We start from the raw sequence: 20,122 nt of genomic DNA on the forward strand, positions 1-20,122 counted from the left end.
CTGTGGAGAACCAAAAAGCTCATATATTATAGTAGAAGTGAAAATAACGCAGCCATCAGGGTGAACAATATGATAGTTTCTCAAAAAATTTAAGCCCATTACCATATGACCCAGATATGCCACTTACATATTTGGATTCAGGTCCAAAGAACTTGCAATCAGTCTGTCGAAGAGATGTCTGCTTCCTGTGCCCACAGAAGCATCTTCCACAGTAGCTAAGGTCTGAAAACACCCCAAGTGACAGAGGAAGTGGATCAGGAGAGGAATGGTGGCCAGGAGCTTGGAGTGGGGAAATGCAGGCCAGCTCTGCAAAGGGTACAGACCATGTGCTTTATCAGGACTTCTGGGGATCTCACAAACCGCATGGCAACAATTACATTAAAGAAGGTATTCTTGAAGTTTGTCAATGGCATAGGTCTTAAGCTATCTCACAAATGAAGAATGGACATTCTGGATATGTTTATCAGCTATATGGAGGAAAGCATCTCACATGGTTCAATCCAGATATAAGCACCTTTTATTTGCCATTTATACCTTGCTAGCATATGGAATGTTCTCTGAAGGGCCTTACATTAAAGGCTTGCTCCCAGGCCTGGCCCTGTTGGAAAGCTGTTGGCAGGGATTATAGATCACATGCCCTTTCCCCTCGTTCTCATTCCTGGCCATGAGGTGGGCTGTTGTAAGCCCTATCTACCTGATCAAAATGCTGGGCCAATGCAATGGGGCCAACTGACATGGAAGATCACTGAAGTCAGAAGCCCGATCAGACTGTTCCTCTTTATAAACTGATTGCCATAGAGATTTGTTACAGTAACAAAGAGCTGACTGACACATACCTCAATGTGGAAAGTCACGTCCTTTTCACTTCATTCTACCCTGCAGCCCTTCCTGCACCCAGGAAGGAATACGCTTGTTTTGTGAACTTTGTGCATCTCCTAAAAGTCACCTTCAGGAAACCCCAGAGACATTTGAAGGTTACCAAATGCCTTCCCAGGAATATTGTTCTTTCCTCTGTAAATTCTTGTCTACCATCTTGGCTGTCTTCAACATTTGTCAGTTCATTTAGCATCTTAACGAAACCTCAGCCTGTCATTTGCACCTGAGAAAATTTGTTTCATAAGACACTATAGGAACAATTATTGCATGGAAGGAAATTACTGATACTTCCAAACCAGCTTCCCAAGTGCAAGGTCCATACAGAGCCATTAGAAATGTATTGTGTAAATGAGACCCAGAGAAAAATGGAAGAGGAAGATGGGCTTCAAGGACCCCAACTCATTTTGCTCCTCCCTTACCACTCCACGGAATCTGCCTTGCTTTTATATTACTTCTTTTTCATTCTTCTCTTGTGGTTGCCATGTAAGTCAGTGTGCAGTCACCATAACAACATGCTTGGTGCAGGCTATTCATTAAAGAGAGAGTTATCTTGGCTTGGGAGAGTCAAATCCAAAACCAAAATGGCCTGCGATGATGGACATGGCATCTGGCAGAGGCCTGCAGGAGTGCTTAGTTGCATTTGGAGTCAGGAAACGGAAAGGGAGAGAAAGTCTCAGAGTCTCTGGTCCCTTTCCAGGGCACACTGACAATGACCTAACGACCTCCCTCTAGGTTCTTCCTCCCGATGGATCTGGCCTTTGGGACACGCCACCCATGCACCCAGACTGAAGCAAGTGTGACTGCAAAGGGTCTAGTCACCACGTTCACAGTCTCCGAAGGGAAACTGTGTTTGACTCTTCCTAATTCTCACCTTACCTTTAAGCAGGCTGTCCATCAGATCTTCAGCCAATCCTGTCAACCCTATCATCCTGCTTGCTTCGGGCTACTCGCCACCCAAGCTGGACTGACCGTTTCACCTGGATTCATGTGCAGCAAAGCCCCTGCTTCAACCCAAGCTCTCCCAGCAGGATGAGTGGACTTTCTAAGCTGCATCGATCGGACCATGTCTCCTCTTCAGGAAGCCCCTTTGATGGCTGCCCATTGCTCTTAAGATACGCAGGGATTCATGAAGAGGGCTCACAGCTCTTCTAGCCTGGCACCTACCTCCCTTGCCAAATTTATCACTTCTCACTACAGCCCTACTCCACTCTCTAAGTCACGGCTATAAATTAAAGACTTCCTTCCCTTCCCCTCCTTTCCTCTCTTTTCTTCTTTCCTCCCTATCTGGGTTTTTTTTTCTTGTTCTGGGAGCTGAATACAATCTTAAACTTCCCAACCTGGCACTCTACCAGGTAAACCTCACTTCCAGCCCTGCCTTTTGCTGGTTATTTCAGAGATGGAACCCCACAAACTTTTCTAGTCTCAAAGGGCAATTCTCCACATCTCGGCTTCCTGAGAATCTAGGATTACAGGCCTGAGCCCTAGTACCTGACCAGGGCTTTTTTCTGAGCAATATGGGACTCCCTCCTTCTTCATCTAGCCTGAATGAATGGTCTTTCCTTCCTGTTGACCTAGACAGCAGTTTCCATCCTCCATGCTCTGGACTCGGTGTCACCTTCTCTGGGAAGCCTTCCCGGAGACCATTTTAAACATCAAAAGTCAGTGCTGACTTCTGCTGTCACGGCATTCATCTCTGTTGTAGAAATTTCTTTCCTTATTGCTTGTCTTCCTCGGTTATCATAGCTCCATGATACAGGCCATGCCTGCTACAGCTCCAGAGCCAAGCACAGAAGCAAATGTGTCTGCATTCCTTGTAGGAATGCCTGACTGGCTTTCAAATATAATAACACCAATAAGAACGTGGTATGCAATGTAAGATGCAATGAGAGACTAGCAACCCTGGATAACCTCTCTACCCCAGATGCTTTATACTTCTCTAGCAACGCTCCCAGTCGTGTAGGTGGAAGACTTCAGCCTGGTCCTAAGGGCTGAGTTGTAGAAGGATCGTATCTGAGCCAAATGATCCTAATGAAGTAACAAACTTGTCTTTCCTCTCTGGTCTTTAAAATGAAAGCAATAACATACATCTCTCTCTCAAAGGTTCTGATAGATTCGGAAAGGTTCCAAAAAAGTAAACCGTTCTCTGCTGGTAAAAGAAAAAGGAAGGAGAGAAGTGGAGGGGAGGGGAGAAAAGAGAGAAGAAAGAAACACCAGCCACCTCAACGTTGATGAGCAATAGCTAACACTCACAGTGTGCTCATCATGTACCACCAAAGTCATGTCTCAGGCCAGCTCTGCGTCCCTTCTGGTCATCCCAGGCTAACATGCCATCTCCCAGGCCCCCAGCGGGGTGGAAGAGGCCAATTGACAGCAAGAGCCAGTTTCATCAAATACCACTCACTGGTGTGTCCTACATGATAATCACCACACACAACCGGAAGTCCACCCAGAGACCTCCCAGCCTGCTCACTGCTCGGCCGCCATGTCGAATGGCATAACGGTCATCACAGTGATGGAACATCCATGCAATTGTGTCCTGGTCCTGCCATGACAAATCACCACCAAGTGAGGGGGCTCAACCAGCAGATCTAGTCTCCAGTAGTTGTGGAGGACAGAAGGACACAAGTCTGAAGTCAGCTTGCCAGCAGCATAGATTCTACCCCAGGCATGCAGAATGAGAAATTCACTGCCAGCAATACTTAGTGGTTCTTGGCTTGTAGTAGCATCACTTCAATCTCTGTCTTTGTTTTTGTAAGACTCTCTCTCTCTCTCTCTCTCTCTCTCTCTCTCTCTCTCTCTCTCTCTCTCTCTCTCTCTCTCTCTCTCTCTCTCTCTCTCATTCTTATAAAGATATCATTAACATAAGGCCCATCTTAATCCAGTGTGACTGTATCTCAACTCATGCCATCTGTAAAGTTATTACTGCCAAATAAGATCACCTTAATGAATGAAATTCTCTCCTCTCTTCCCCAAATTCATAGATTGATTCCCTAACTCCATTTTGACTGCATTTGGAGACAGGGCCTGGGGAGGTAATGAAGGTCCACACAGGATGGAAGGGAGCCTCATCCCCTAAGGCTGGTGCTCTTCTAGGATGGAAACACACCTGAACTCTGATTCTCTGCCATCTGAGGAAAGGGTGGCCATCTTTAACCTCTTCATGTTAGATGTCAGAAGTCTCAGCAGACAAGGCCAGTGCCCCAATATCAGCCCCCAATCTCCAGGACCATGTGAAATGAGTGCCAGTGTTCAAGTCACCCAATCTGTGGTATTTTTGTTTTAGCAGCTAGAGCATACCATCATATTTAAGACTTTTCAAAGACGTAAATTTGGTACTGGTGAGTCCCTTGGTTATTTTTCATCAGATATTATATAGAAGGCAGAGAAGACAATGAATGTTATTTATAAAGACCTTCACTGACATTTTGAAGTCTCATTTATCAGAAAAGCACTGTACAAGGACTCCCTTGGTCCAGTCATGTGAGACATTCTGGTAGTGGAAATTTCTGCACATGAGAACAATGGCTTTGGTAGGGACGGCTTTGGTTCAGTGAGGCTTGTTTCTGTGGTGTTTGCAGTCCTGCTGGTTTGGAAAGGTTATTTTGTTGTGCAAGTCTAATGCTGCTACTGCAGCACATACACTCATTATCCTCTTCGCACATGGACATATGGCACAGAAAGTTTGGAAAATACTGCTCAATTTATCTAAATACCAACTCACGGCCAGGCTCACCACAGTGCCTGCTGGGTTGGGAGCACACAGCTGTACAACCTTATCAGCAGTGGCCAGCGCAATGCCCACCCATTCACACGCTAAGCCAGAGTCCACATTTGCCTTGGCAGAACCCTGGCTACACACTGCAGCGAGCAGGGTGGTGAGGGAATGTGGAGGGACCGAAGATGGGAAAAGACAGCTCCTCTGAACGCCACATTAATTCACAATGTATTGCTAACTAGCCTGTGCCAGAAAGTTTGAGGTTGTTGTTTGTTACCTTTCTTCATTTTCAGGACTTTTCTCATCTGAACTGGTTCTCATAGCTCAAATTTTCAAGAAAATCATTGCACCCTTATTTTTGTCCAGCATATAAACACTGTCTGTTTCATACATCTTCCTGCAGGAAGCAGGATGGAGAATGTCATCTCTTACCTTCCCAGATGGCAGATCGAGGTGGGCAAGGAGCACTCTGGTGAGTCAAAGAAATGATTTTTGAAACACAGTATGTAATGATCCACTGAAATGATTCAGATAATCAGCTGTCATTAGAAACTCTTTATTGTAATCTGTTAATGTTCATTGCATTTTTGCTGTGCCAGTCAGTAAGTGTTCTGAGAGAAAGAGGTTTAAGCCATAATTAGGATTCGACCATAAGGAGTACATCATAGTGGGGAAACACACAACTCCCTTCACTTTGCACTCAAGACAATTTACCTGGCCTTCTGGACCAGGGCACACCCTGGAGATAGAAATAGTAATAATGCTATAGAATAAGATTGTTGGGGATCAAATGGGTTCAATTTTAAATAATTTTAGGACAGGTTCTGGTAGCACCACAGGAGGGGGGTACTTTCAGAGAATACATCACATACTGTTGCATGTAATCAAATGTATAACTTACATTTGGGCAAACATGCTTAGAAACAAGAGCTGGAATTTCCAGAGTAGACTGTCATACCCAAGGTTGCCCTGACTGTCAAGGATCTGGGACCCACCACAAGCTGATCCCACTAACTCTGAGCCCGCAATATCCTGTGCCCTCTCCTCTCTAAACCGACTTCTTTCAGAATTGTCTAGAAGGCAACAAGACCTCCATTTCAAACCATCTGCACAATATTCACTGTACCATGAAGACATTTTGCCTTGGTGTGACTTTCTAATAAAGAAGACATGCTCATCAAGGTCTTAGGCTGTGTTCCCAGGAAAATGGGTGCTACTTGCCTTTGTCAATAAGAATACTTAGTTCCCATTTCTACTCACACGGGCTCGGAGGGGGGAAGGGGGGGTGAAAACCAGCCTAGAACAAGGCTCTGGGCTCCATCTTCATCATGGAGGCATGCTTGGTATTCAGCTGAGGTCCCTGGTTTAGATTGATGATCCCTGGGTTTGGGTTCATGAGCCAGGGAGACAATGGTAGACACATGGAAGCAGTGGTGTCTGGGACAACACAGCACAGAGCACTGCCCTACATCTTTATCTTCATGACCCCCTTAGACTGTGGCCTCTTATCGGCAGGTACTGTGTTCATCTCATGGTCCACTGGCATCCACCCCAGTTCCACCATGAGGAAGCAGATGTGAGGGACAAACAATGGCACCCAGGGGTCTGGGCTCAGAGGTGTGGCTACGCTGGCAGAAAGGGAGCGCTTCCCTCCCTGGCTTTCCAGCCACTGCCTCTGACAATGGGCAGGGCCTGCCGGGTTTACCAGCAGGCCTGGGGCTGTGCGGAGAAGGTGACAGTGTGGGGCTCCTTCTCTTTCCTGCAATGTCCTCCAGGCTGTGGAAGCTTCCAGCCTCAGGTCTGAAAGTCCAGCTTCATCTCTTCTGAGGGAAGTCCAGCCCTGTCTTCCTACCTCTCTTCCTCCTAGGAATCCAGGAGAGGAAGGAAGGATGCACGTGTAGCCACAACATCCTAGGATTGCCACTGCTGGGAGGCACTGGGATTGAAGAGACCCAGCCTCCACGCCTGGGTTGAGTCTCACTTTTCTGAGATTTTTGGGGGGGCTGAGGTAACCTGAGGGGCTGCCTCCCATGTGCTAAGTAAGAAAGTGGCCTTGTGGAGCCACAAGGTGGCTTCAGCTACAGTTTCGTTTCCAAAGCACTCCAAGGGGCAAGCAGAGGACATGCAAGTGATTTCCCCTTCTAGTTCTCTGCAGAGCTCTTCCTGGAGCTTAGCTGAAGGAACCCAAGTTTTCCTTTCTTTTCATCCAGTGATATGTTTATCTGATTCAACTCTAATTGCAACTAAGAAGAGTGATAGCAAGTTAATTGTATTCCATTTCTACCTGGAAAAACTACCTGATAGTGTTTCAAATGTAAAATCGCACTAAGAATTCAAGTGGAGGGGCCACATCAAGCATCCTGTGTGACGCTACTAGCTCATGTCCAGTCTGATTGGTGATCGGGTTTTTAAAAAAATTGATTGAAGTTTGTGTGGTTGGCAGTACAACCTGAAGACGGCATACCATTGGCATGCTTTGTATTCATGGCTAAGGGAAGCTTTTCTTAACTGAGTGAAGAAATTACAACCAGGTCTGTGCTGCTGCCTGTCTTTCAAAGGCTATTCACATCTTCATCACTACACTGAGCTCTAGGTCCTAACCATAAATGCATGGTATACACAATGTATTTACTTGCCAAATGAGCTTCCTCCCAAGTATTCAAGACTTGGAAGGTAAAATTGTTATGATATGCTGCTTTTCCTAACCTGAAATTGGGAAACCCTCCAGCTAATACACCACATTGTTTAAGATGGGGGAAGCTTTTGTGCATTTGCTTAAGTAATCCTGCATCTTCCCAATTCTTGTTTATTATATTTTTACCATCTTCCAGTGGTGGGGCAACACATGTGTGTTTATGAGTACAATGCATCAGCATCATTATCCTCCAGTCCCCCTTCTCTCCCAACCCCACCCGTCCCCCCGATTTTCCTCATTTCCATAGGACATGCATTGAATATTATCACATTTCCCCCCTTTCCTTTCTTCATCCACCTTTCTTTTTAACCACTCTCCCACTCGACATCTTAAGTGCCAGCTTCCTGGTATTCATGTTTCTAGATAGTGCATTAGTTGTTCTAAGAAGTTTCACCAACCGAATTCTCCCCTGTATGTCCCATACTTTGGTTAATAGATTTGCACACAGTTGTATACCACAGTTGTATACCACAAATGTTTATTTGTACCTGTATAAATTAATTCTAGCTTCCACTAGGAGAGGAAACGTGTGGTTTGTCTCTCTGGGCCTAACTTATTTCACCCAACATGTTTTCTCCAGGCCAATCCATTTCTTTGCAAATGATATGGTATCATTCTTCCTAATAAGTAAAATTCCATTGTGCAAAAATGTACCACATTTTCTGGATCTTTTTGTCTATCGAGGGGCATCATAGGCTGTTACCATATCATGGTTATAGTGAATTGTGCAGCAATAAACATGGTTGTGCGTCTGGCTTCACTGTCTCCTGATTTGTAATCTTTGGGATAAATATCCAAGAGTGGCATCGCCAGAGTAGTTCTGTTTCATTTTTTAAGGAATCTCCAAACTGCTTTCCCGTTTACATTCCAGCCCACTGTGTACTGTGCTCCTTGTCCCCACATCCACACTAGAATCTGTTGTTGCTTGTATTCTTGGTGATGACCACAGGTAATTGAGCATTAGCCCCTGTGAACCATGAGAAGGGAGAGGCAGAGCGGGAAGGCATGGGGCTCCCAGACCTTTCCGGGGACCCTACGCCCTGAAACCCTAATCTGAGCTCCCCGTGCACCTCGTAATTGAGGAGTTTTGTGAAGTTGCCTTGGACATTGGCGATTTCCCTCAATTTCTAGCACCTCTCTGATCCCCAGAGCTGAAGGGCTGCCAATCCACTCCCCAATCACTAATCGCTGCCAGTTTTCCGGGAGCTACCATCCCACTCTCCCCTCCATGGGGCTATCTAGCCCCAGAAATTTCTCTACATGACACCTCATCAGCAAACCAAAGGCAGAACATTCCACACACTGCAGGAACTCAGTGCCAGGAACTAGGGACAAAGATTTTATAGGATAGCACCTCAGTCCCCAGAGCTCTGGCTGTCCATGCCCACATGACATGCACGGAAGCATCGAGAAAAACGTGGACGGAGCCTGCAAACAGAAAGCTCTGCCAGATTCTAGGCTAGAGAAGCTCTGTCTTCTGTGGCTCAGCACTGGCCTCCAGGGCCATAGTCCAAACACAATCAAATTCGTAACATAGCCACAGTACTGAATGTCCCCGTCCTGGTATCCGTGTACACAGGAACCAGGTGCCCAGCTGCCCATCCTTCCACAGCTCAGCCACCTGGCTGCGGTCATCTCGACCCCAGAAAAAGCAGGAAGATGCTCAGGGAGTAGAGCCTTGAACTCAGCCACCCTCCTGATAAGTGGGCTCAACCGTACAACAGATGCACAGCCCCATCTTCTACAAGCAACCTTTGGGGACCGCAGGACTCCCAACCTCAGCAATTCCTGCTTGTCTAAGACCAGCTCTGCCAGCTCTGGGGGGGGGGGGAGCTTATTCTCATTTCCTCCCGTTGAATAAATACTCAGAAGACGTGAGGGTCCTTTTGGCCAATGCATATTTTTCGTGCCTGTGCTGAGGCTCGAACACATGGCATGGGCACTGTTCCTTAGGTTTTTCCACCCAAGGCTGGCCCTCTACTACTTGAGCCACGGCTCTATTTCTGGCTTTTTGGTGATTAATTGGAGATCAGAGTCTCACAGTCTTTTCTGACCCGACAGACTTCTGGCTGCAATCCTCAAAATGGAGCTTCCTGAGTAGATAGGATTACAGGCGTCAGCCACCAATGGTCAGGCTGGCCAATGCAGATTTTAACGCACAGACTTTGAGCTGCAGACCATCTGTTTTCTGTGAGCCTTTGTTACATCACCCTCGCTTGCTTTCATCTGCCTGAGTTTTCTAAACCATTTGAATACTTAAAATTCAAAAGAAGCCTTTTATTCCCTTCCAACCTTACCAAACTCCTAACAGTATTCCTCCCACACAAGGTCCTGTCCACATAGGTCCCCTATTCTCAGAGTTTGTTGTTACTACACCCCAAGCCTATTTTATAAGTGATGACTCGTCTGCCTCCCAAGGGTACTGAAAATGTGGAGATAAAAGTGTAATCTTTAACAGAATGTACTAGAATTTTCTAGAAGTTCTTATGCTAGCAAACAGTGGAATACTGCCTGTTTCTCCAGGACCATCTCTAATCTTACTTGGAAGGGTTCCAGAACTGATACCATACTGTAAGAAATACCAGCCTGTATGAGCCAGAGGTAAGGGCAATTGTTTGAAAAGAAAGCACAAGAGCAAATATGGCCATCTATTTCTGCCCAAGCAAGAGGTTATCACTAACCAATATGAATTTTCTGCCAATATTGTCTCTCAGTACAGTATGTGGTTCTGAAGACTTGTCATTCATACATTTTGGCAACCATCCCAAGAAATATCTACATATTCAGGGCTAAGATCATGCGCTGAAACTGTGGTCAAGTTCCAACCCCCACACAAGCAACCATCATAGTAGATGAACTCCCGGCTTTCTAGATGTCCATGGCAATGGTAATGCCAATATCACTTTGATGCTGGACAGGCAGGATATAAACCACAACTTGTGATTACAAAGACTTTAAGATGACTAAATGTCTATTTCAATTCATAGAGAGAAGGGCTTTGAGAGCTGACTTCCCTGAGTCATTGCTGAAAACATCCTTCATTGTACTAAGAAAGTTCCACCGGAAGTGGGACAGTTGCTCCAGCTGTCACATATCTGGTGAGTGGATATATGCAGAGTTGGAACCCAGGTTTTCCCCACTAGTAGTGAATATGAAATCATTTTCCCACTCTTTGCTTCCAGCGAAATACCTCCTGATAGCCTTTCATTGCCCCTTCACCCTGTCACAGCCACAGGGGATAAATCATGCCTGCAAGGTGCGCTGTGGCACGTGCCTGTGTGTGCCACCCAGCAGCTGCTGTGAGACACAGCGCTGCAAGTCATTTAGTAGCATTGGAGTGTCTGGCAATCTACACAAAGGAAAGTTGTTCACTGTGCTAACATTAAGACAAAAGTCACAAAACAATTGGAAGCACTGGGTTCTACTCTTGTGTACTCATGCCAGCTATGTTTGGTTTCAAGTTTGAATCTGTAAAATGGAATTTAATGAATCTCATTTTTGAAAGATGAACGAAGTGATTGGTGTGAAAACTGGTGAAATGTTTTAACTACAGGGTACCACGCATGCATTTGTTTTTCTTGTTATTTGTACTCATGTTGTTATGGACTCTAGAGATCCATTAAGTATGTTCCCAATGAGCCTATAGGAGTTAATTAGTGGGAAGGCGATGGTCAGATACTGCCCATAGTGAGGTCAATGAGGTGAATCTCTTTCTCTGAACACCAGAAAACACATGAAGGTAGAAGGAGCCCTAGTTAGAATTTGGAGGTACCATTTCTATCACTGGTTTCATCAAGGCCAGCGTGTCTTTGTGTCCCTACACTAGTATCCTTGGTCCACTTAGCCCTTTTATCAAATAATAACCTCTTCTCTGAGCCCTCAACTACTGACCTCTGAGCCTAGTCCTCATTAGATAGGTATGATTTTTTTGTCTCCATGAGAAGAAATCCAGTGCAAGGCCACAGAGGCCACAGGAAAGTAAAATCTGCTGTTGCTGTACTACTTCTGCTGACAATGAAGATGCTCCCACTCCATGTGCCAAGCCAGCCTGTCAAGATCGAGTGTGGCAGAAGCCAGCATCTCTACAGACTTCTGGCCTCTGTCCATCAGGCTCAGAAGGAATCCAGATACTGGAGAAAGCAGCTCATGACTCAAAATCAGGTCCTGCTGCTCACACAGCAAGACCTCTATCGAAAGGCAGAGTATAATCAGGGAATGCTGGAACGTGTCACCATCAATAGGAACAAGATTTCCACATTTATCCCCAGCTTTCAATGGGGTCAGTTCTATTATCCAAGGCACAAGTGTTCATTCATCTGCAAGCATCAGGATACTTCACACTTAGATGTCCTGGTGGGTGCAAACACATACACGTGCACACTAGAGTGTGCAGTCATGCTTGCACACACATACTTCACATTCATACACTCATGCATACATGAACAAACACATACACATACTCATGCATTAACATATATTCACACTCATGTATATACATGTACATTGTACTCATTGGCCAATGCCAGGTGTTGCTTCTAGGCTGGTTGATGACATCTCAAAAACTTTCTGATACAAATTTTTTGTGGCCTGGCAAGCTCATATGACTAGACTGAGCTATTACCTTTCTGGGGTTTGGCTTTTTCCCCCTTGTATCAGAAAGAAGCAAGTTAACAGAGTTAACAGTTAACAGTTAACTAGTTAACAGAGACAAGGCATTTTTCACCAAAATTAAAAATAATCCTTAAAAAGTGTTAAAAATATTAAAAATATGTCATTCCCAATCATTAAAATACACTGTACTTATCAAGATAAAACCTCAAATATTTTAATGGACTGATGATGAAAGTACTTAGTTTTAAATTTTTATTTAATGAACGTAACAAGCCAATGATGTTTAAACAAAAAGGGGATAAATTATCCTTCTGATTCATTGTATTTTCATATAACTTGAGGTTATTGAAACTGAAATGCTAGGTGTAGTCAACCTGCTAGATTTCTACCACTACTTAACCAATTGGAATGTGATAACTTGTTAAATTCAACTCCAGCTGAACTTAAGTTAAAAGTCTGTTATGCCAGGCACCAGTGGCTCATACCTATAATCCTAGCTACTCAGGAGGCTGAGATCTGAGGATCATGGTTCAAAGCCAGCCCAGGCTGGAAAGTCCGTGAGACTCTTTATCTCCAATAAACCATTAGAAAACCGGAAGTGATGTTGTAGCTCAAATGGTAGAGCACTAGCCTTGAGCTGAAGAGCTGAGAGGAACAGCGCCCAGGCCCAGAGTTCAAGCCCCATGACCGACAAAAAAAAAAAAAAAAAGTCTGTCATTGTTGGTCCCTGTCAGCTCTCTAAATGTCTCTTTGTAGCAATGGTGTACAACTGGATTAAAGCTGTAGACAACTTGGCCAGCTGTAGTTTTAGGTGCTCTGTGTTGGACAATTACCTGAAGAGAAATAAAGTGGGAGGAGACCTCACTGAGTTGGGCACTGACCACAGGTGACCAGCGTGGAGAGCAAGGCCTGTGTGGTTGATGGTTTGGATTTGGCTTGGCGTAACTAGGCAGGGGATCAGCATGATTTAATAATGCAATGGCAGCAATTCAGTGGCGATTCCTTTTCCACAGGCAAGAGCACTGCAGCTCACAAATCACAGTACTTTCACAAAGACTGGCATCTGGTCAACAGCAAAGTGGATCTGTGGCTCCAGCTCGGTCTCACATGCCCAGGGCTGCCCCTTTGCAAGACTCGGTTTCCTGGGGGGGGGGGATTACAACCCAGGAGATATAGGGGTGCTCACTTTATGGGCCTAAACACTGTAGCCTTTTGTCTGCTGTTCTTCAAAGCCCAGATCAAATAAACCCTGTTCCACTTAAGTGTTCAATGGTCTGTTTAATCATGGAATCTTAGAATTAAACCCTAAGAGTGGGAAATGGGTATAAAAGGAGGTCATGAATTGAAGTTGGACTGTGATGTCAAGATCAAGTAGGGAAGGGCATTCTACACAGGGGAAAGGCCTTCTGTGTGGCTGGCACGGCCTGAGCACTGGGACACCCTCAGCATTCATATATGAAGCCATGACTTTCGTTGTAATGGTATTTGGAGGTGGAGTTCTTGGGAGGTAATTAGTTGAGGCCATGTGGAGACTCTTCATGATGGATGTAGAAGGATCAGTGTCCTGAGAAAAGAAGAGCTCCCTGTCCTTCCTCTGTGCACAGACATGAGGAGGAGTTAGCTCAGTGCAGGCCAGAAGGAGAGCCTGGTCAGGAATCCAACTAGTCCATACCTTATCTTGGACTCTCAGCCTCAGGAACTGGGAAAAGCTAATGTCTGTTACTCAAGCACACTGTGTATGGTGTTTTATAACAACAACCCAGGCAAACTAAGAAGAAATGAAAAGCATTTGACAGATTTCAAGCCAGAGAATATGATAAGACTTTACAGACAGATATTTCTAATTATATAAAAGTAAACCACACTTTTGAGTATCTATTTGTTTAAATAACTACGGGCATCAACAAATGTTTTCAGTAGAGAGAGCCAGAGAGTAAATATTTTAGGCTTGGCAGAAGATAAACAGTTTCTGTCTTGGGGGCTGTAAGGCTGAGGTTTACAGACCTGTGTATAACACAAGATATTTTCCAAAAGAAACCAGTAATTTCTTCAAGACTTGCTTTTGTTTGCTGGGTTGACATCTCCATAATTATTTTTACAGGGAATTTACGTTGTGTCGTTTTAATACAAATACAATTAATTAGGTGCATAAATTACTTCTTTGTCAGTGTCTCTTATGGAATCCACATGCAGAAAATGCACCAGGAGTGACCCATTGCCATGAGCATACAAAGCATGCAGATGTGTGAAGAATATCTCAAGAGCCAAACATAGCTTCACAGGGCCCCATCTGAGGATCGACTCCTGCTTGTATCTAAAGTCATCAACCCAATACCCAATGTCCCAGCTCATGGTGGTTCATCTTCCATAATGAAAGGACACTCACATATAGGAAATGTCACCATTACAAGAATGTGGTTACCTTTTCTGGGTTACCTGAGGTGCAAACATAGGTATGGCTTTGGAATGACTTACACAAACTTCTCCCCTCACAGGAAGATTTTCCATCCCCTACTCTGCCCCATCTTGTTCGGACAAACACAAGTACCCTTTACATTCAGCACAGATCAAAGCGGATGCCCTTCTCTGGCATAAAAGGCTCACACTCCATTGAGTATGTGGCTTATATTCTAGAAGGGAAAGACCTCATTTTCATCTACCCTTTAAAGCAGACAGTGAGCATCTTACCTGAATTCAGGTGTGTGTTCCTCCTGGAAAGAGTCTCACACCCTTCCCGGCCACTTAGTGACTTTGAAACTCAGAGACCTGTCAGACCTCACATCTGGTGAGCAGCTGACTGCAGCATTTGGACCCCTGTCAGTTATTCATTTGGAGCCTCGTCCTTCTCAGCACATCAGAAACTTTCTGTCTTGCGCTTAGTGAGTTCACCAAACCTCAGGTCTCTGAGTCAAAGCCCCCTCCCATCTGCTCTGAAATGGGATCCCCGATTCTCAGGTTTCACCTTACTGTGGACCCCTTCCTTTCCACCTTCGGAGAGGAAGATCCCCTGGTGTCAGGATGCAGTCAGAGCGAGGGTGTGGCGGGGGGCACGAAGGGACTGGAGTCAGGCGGCTGGAGCTGAGGAGGCAGCCACAAGTTATGTCAACAGAGCAGGGCGCAGGCGACGGAGCCCTGGGAGGAGAGCCTGCCTGCCCACAGAGCCGCCAAGTCTAGACTCCAGATGTGCACGCATGGCTGCTCGGCCAAGTCAGCTCCAGCGGGTAAATATTCCTACCAGATGACAGCGGTCTCCTGCCGCAGGGATGAGAAAGGGCAGAAGTAGGGAGAGAACAAATGCTGGGTACTGCTAGGCCTTAGGAGAGGACGTGTGCGTGCACACACGCACACACATGCATGTGCACACACGCACACACACATGCACACACATGCACACACACATGCACACATACCCATAAGCCCATAATGTACTTCGCCAAGATGTAATCTTATGTCAGTAGATCATATATATCCTGATATTCTCTTGCTGCATGGGAAGAGTTCCAAGATGCACAGAAGGCTGTAGACATGAATTAGACACTTAAAATGAGCTGACTTCATGTACATGGAGGGACACGAGCACTTTCTTGACCTCCTGGTCTTTACCCTTTAGAATGTTGAGATCTGAGGAAAAGGCAGGTGTGTAGGTCAGCTTTCTGTCCCTGTGACAGAAGAATCTGAAAAAAAACAATGAAGGAGAAAAGATTTGATTTTAGCTCACAGTCTGTCTCAGTCCATGTTTGCTGGGCTCCTTTGTTTCTGGGCCTGCGGTAAAGCAGAATGCCATGAGGGAAGCATGCAGCATGGCCCAAAGCTGCTCACCTCTTAGCCCTCAGGAGAATGAGAGAGGGGGGGGGGCCAAGATGCAGTCCCAAGAGCATGTCTGCAAGATCCTGCTTCCTTCAAGCTTCCATCATCTCCCACAGTCCATCCAATTAGGATAGTCCATCGATGGCTTGATGCACTGAGGTCAGACCCCTCATGACCCAATTACTTCCTAATAGCTCTTCCACTGCACTTTGCTACATTGAGATCAAGCCTTCAGCACATTAATCTCGGGGGAAATTTCAGAGATAAAACATTGGGCTGGGAAGGAGGCTCAGTGGTAGAGAGCTTGCCTCGCATGCATGAGGCCCTGGGTTCAATTCCTCAGCACCACATACACAGAAAAAGCCAGAAGTGGTGCTGTGGCTCAAGTGGTAGGGCGCTAGCCTTGAGCTGAAGAGCTGAGGGACAGCACCCAGGCCCAGAGTTCAAGCCCCACGACTGACAAAAAAAAACAAACAAAAAAACATAATAGCAAGATTAAAAGAAAGTTTTGAAGCATGCAGGGCCATGAAATGTCCGTTTTGTGTGAGAGCTAAGAGTTGTACAATGTTTTAAGAAACCAGCACAGACCTGCATAACAAAACTCTAAAAATACGTCTGTCCTCTAGATTCCCCCAGCCCACACGTTTACCGCCGTCTCCCACGCCAGCCCTCCCCAGAGCCACACTCCGCATCACCTTGGTTACAGCTAGACCCAATGATGTCATCTCAAAAATGTGACATTTTACGTCTGCTTCAAGCAAGAGGAGGGGAAGAACACAAGGTTTCAATAATTCTACAGTTGTAATATCTCCTTGCTTAAAATATATTGGCACCTGGTAGGAGGTAAGGTTTCACTTCCTTGTGAAATTGCAGCCTTCCATATGTCAGAGATAGCAGCTGAAGCAAAGGAAATGCTAGGAATCTTTTTTATGAACTCCCCCTCTTCATCTACAGACTCCCAAGAGGCTCTTACGCACTGGTACAGTCACTTGCACCGAGCTCTTACTTTACTATTGGAGAGGATGAGCTTAAAAGCAACAGACAGGAACTGGAGTTTACAGCCATTCCTTTTGGGTGAAGAACAGACACCTGAAGTCCAGGCAATAGCTATTCACCCATCCACCAAGACCTTGCTGATCCTTTGCTTGCTTATTTTAGCCTTTAAAAGCCTTGCAAGTGTGTTATAAAACCACTGATTATAGCAGAGTCTTAGGGACAGTATATGGCTGAGGTGAGTTCTGAAGCCATTCCACCTGCTTCTGGATGCAAATCTGGTATATCCTGGGAAAAGTTCAGTGATGGACACCAGGGTCATGTGAAACTGACCACTCCCTCTTCAGCCATCAATTGGATGAAAAATAGTATTCCGTTTTATTTACAAAACTTAACTAACTTATGTAATTTTTTTCAAGGCTATCATTAAATGTGAAGTCTCTTCATTCATGTTCAGATCAAAATTGGAACTTACTTCCCAGGTTTGCTTAAATCAGAAAATCACAATGCACAGAATTTCAGCTAAAAACAAAGAGCATCTTTGACCTTCACTGCTAAGTCACAGACCTGAACTTGGTTAAAAGTAGCTCATTGAAATATGCATTAATCTGTCTTATGATGTTTATCTTGTTTAAGGGGTCACAATAAGAGCTCCGTGAGCATTACAAAACATCACAGTACCTCCAAGTCAAGCATTAACATTTTATATTCTACAAACATCATAAATCATGATGAGATTTGCAGTTGTTAGTATTTTCATTTTCCATTATTTGTATAGTCAGTGGAACAAAGTGCATGCCACCCACTTGTTCTTTATCCAGGAAAGATGAGATTTGATTGGCTCCAGTAAGGGAGAGAGAAATGGAGGCTCTCCAGAAGGTTCTGTGCTTGGCCTTCCTCCCTCTGATTTTTGACATCAGAGATCCCAGCTGCTCTCAAACTTTTATTATTTTCCTATGGAGTAAATGTTCCTGACTGTATCTTCAGCCGTTCTATCTGGCTATGTCCCAGAGCTGTCCCCTGGGAGGCCCAGCCCAGGCTTCAGTCCTTCCGTCTCCTCCCTACCCCTCCTCCTCCTCCTCCTTCACATCCTCTTCTGGGTCTTCTTAGTCATCACTACCAAAGATATGGACCGTCTCCAACTGACTTGTCCCCACACCCACTGGATAAGAGGCGACCACAGGCAGTGTCTTAGAACACGCAGCTTCCGCTGGAGTGCTGGAGTGGAATGGTCCTCCTGCTGAAAGCTGGAGGTCAGAAGTCTCTGCTCACTGCAGAGACTGACAAAGGAAAGGTTTGTTCTCTCAAAAAATGTCAATCAGGGCCAAAGCTCCTGAGAGGCTGAAATCAGGTCCATTACTCATAGATCCCCTTTCTTTTTAAAGCTCCCCAATTTAAAAGTAGCCATTTTCAAGGGCCTTAAATAGATTGCCATTTAAAGCAAGCATACCTAGTCTCTCCAAGGTCAGTTGACCGATAGTCTCATGACAGAGGAGACATCTCTTAACAGCCCAGTGGAGAGAGTCACAGGGGTCATGCACACAGTGGGGAAGGACTTGGGGGAACATCTTGTAATTCTGCTGACCACAAGACATAGCTTGTACATCCATAGATATGAGCTTCATTGATCCCCAAAGAAAGGTAGTCATTAGAATAACAGGTTCTGAGAACTTTATCATGTGTTGGTTGGAAGCAAGTCATCTTTTCTAAGTCTTAGTTTCAAAATATAGAAAATTACAGTAGCATATATATATATATATATATATGTCAACATATATATACATATATATGTATATACATATAAAGAGTTGCCACAAAGGATAAATGACTTCATGCATATCACACTCTAAATGTCCCCAGGTCTTAAACATCCACTACGAGGTAGGCTTTGCTACTTCTTACTATGCTTCTGGGAACAATGGATAGAGTATTTGAAATCTAGATCTTTCCCAGAATACCTAGAACATATGGCCTCCAAACTTAGAGATGGAGCACCCAATAAGAAATATATTTCTGGAGAAAAATCCCTTGGAAACTGGCAGCTAAAAGGATAAATTTTGTAACATACAAATCCATTTGCCTCTGGTAGGGTACCTATGTTCTTAATGACAGCTCCGATGTCCCTTAATAAAAGAGTTTTCAAATGTTATTTGAGACAGAATTATATTATTTGACAAAGTCTGAGTAGTATCTAAGGATAAAGGAAAATCAACAAGAATCAAATACCTATGTCTGCATTGTTTGATACTTTACCTCCTCCTACATCAGAGCTACTAACATTTCCCAACATCCTACCACTGTTACTGACAATAACTTAAACTCCGGCTCTTGCTGAATGCAGCTTTCCTTTCTATCTAAGTTCTTTGGATTCTGTTTCTCCCATCACAATGCAGGAGCTTCTCGGGGAGCTGAAGAGATCACTTCCAGCCAACAAGGCACCCCACTGACTGGTCAGGATATGTGGGCCACTGGGAAGGCTGCAATTAAGACTGATTATTGGAGATAACACAAAGCCTCAGAAATGTCATGATAGACCCCAGGAATTGGAGAGGGAAATTACTTTGCTGTCCCATTCCTGCATACCCTATAATCCTACTGTGTATCCCCTTGGCTCGGTCTCTTCTCCTTTCCAGCAGCCCTCCTTGCTGGTTACCAGCCATGATGTCTGTGGTATCATGGGAGGAAACTCCACAGACCCTGCACTCATGTAGGGATTGGGTGGCAGTTCGGGTTTGTAAATGAGAAATTGTGTGAAAGGAGAAACATCTCTGTCTGCTGACTAAAACTCTCCCTTGTTCTCCTGCTAACTTGCATTTCTGTCCCTTCCTTTTCCTTTCTTTCATTTATCTTTCTTCCTTTCTCTCTTTTATCTCCTTCATTCCTTTCCTTCTTTCTTTCCCTTTCTCTCTCCCTTCCTTCCTTCCATCTGTCTACTATGTTAAGGTTTTAATTCAGGTCCTTATACTTTCTAGGCACTTAAACCAGGCTCCCAACCCTTTTTGTTTTAGTTATTTTTCATATAAAGCATATCTTCATTGGCGGCCAGCCTCAGACTCCATTCTCCTGCCTATGCCTCCTACAGAGGTGATAGAGCAAGCCTGAACCCACATGCTCAACTTCTTTGTTGAACTGAGCTTTCGCTATCTTTTGTCCAGACTAACATGAAACTAGGATCCTTCATCTCTCTGCATCTCAAGTAGCTATTACCACAGGTGTACGCCCCCACACCAGGGCCCTGGGCTCTCATTTCTGCACCTGCACATCATGATAACCTCCGTTATTACCTGACTTACCTCCCATCACTCTTGTTCAGGTAAGCAGATGATGGAGGAGCTCTCTCTCTCTGCTTTTGAAGTCTGAGTAAAAGCAGCCTAAACCAAATCCTTGGTGAGAACTGTTTTTGGTCTGTTCTGTGCTGCTATAAC

The 20,122-nt window shown here is 44.9% G+C and overlaps 1 long non-coding RNA gene across 1 annotated transcript; it reads left to right on the forward strand.

Moving 5' to 3' along the window:
• The first annotated feature begins 4,717 nt into the window (after window positions 1-4,717).
• Window positions 4,718-10,297, forward strand: LOC138838612 (uncharacterized). The gene is made up of 3 exons (XR_011375683.1): window positions 4,718-4,853; window positions 4,995-5,063; window positions 10,274-10,297. It is a non-coding gene; the product is annotated as an uncharacterized lncRNA (long non-coding RNA).
• The last annotated feature ends 9,825 nt before the right edge of the window (window positions 10,298-20,122 follow it).

This window comes from Dipodomys merriami, unplaced genomic scaffold, assembly GCF_024711535.1.
Source record: "Dipodomys merriami isolate MVZ:Mamm:240054 unplaced genomic scaffold, mDipMer1.0.p SCAF_285, whole genome shotgun sequence".
Classification (NCBI taxonomy): domain Eukaryota; kingdom Metazoa; phylum Chordata; class Mammalia; order Rodentia; family Heteromyidae; genus Dipodomys; species Dipodomys merriami.